This window comes from Cicer arietinum, chromosome 5 (genome assembly GCF_000331145.2).
Source record: "Cicer arietinum cultivar CDC Frontier isolate Library 1 chromosome 5, Cicar.CDCFrontier_v2.0, whole genome shotgun sequence".
Lineage (NCBI taxonomy): Eukaryota > Viridiplantae > Streptophyta > Magnoliopsida > Fabales > Fabaceae > Cicer > Cicer arietinum.
Window position 1 is genome coordinate 18,750,890 of NC_021164.2, and position 806 is coordinate 18,751,695.

Genomic DNA, 806 nt, shown 5'->3' on the forward strand with positions numbered 1-806 from the left:
CTAGCAATAAAAATCCACAGATGAAATAAAAATAATTCACAATCTAAGAAGAGTGTACAAAAGTAAACCTTAGGCTTGATACTACACAAAACATTATTTTACTTCAAAACACCCTACACCGCAGAAAACAGCTTCATGTTTCAATTCACATGTATGAAGATCAAAACATTCAAAGCCATAATAGGAAAACAACACAATTCAATGAAGAAATTAATTAAGTAAATTCAACGAGGGGTGATAAATGATTACCATATCTTGTAAAACGTCTAAAAATAAAAAAAAAACTCGCATCAGAACTCCTAACGAACTCAAAAATACTAGTAGATCATGCAAATAAGAACAACAAACTCAATGAAAAAAAATCAACAAGAACAAAATCAAGAACCTATATGATAAATAAGAATACAAAACATCAAGAACAAACAAGTAAGGATGAAAACCTTTGCATAACAAATTCCAGCTTGTTTTATTTTTTAGAACTAGCAAGGTATCAATTGTTGAAACAAAAACCTAAAAATTTGCAAATGAAACCCTAACAATGAAACATTAACAATTTGCATAAGAAAAATAAAAAACCAAAACAAAAACGAAAATGGCAAGAAAAACAAAAGTGGTGTGCGACACTGATGGCGGAAAAGTTGAGATGCGATGGCGCGAATGAGATGACGAAGTCGTGTCGGTGACATGGTCGCACAAAGAATAGTTGCATCGAAGATGACATATGAAGGGTTACATGGTCGGAGATGAGATGAGTTATGTCGGATAAAGAGATGCGACGATGAAGATGCTAAACCGCTGCTAGAAAG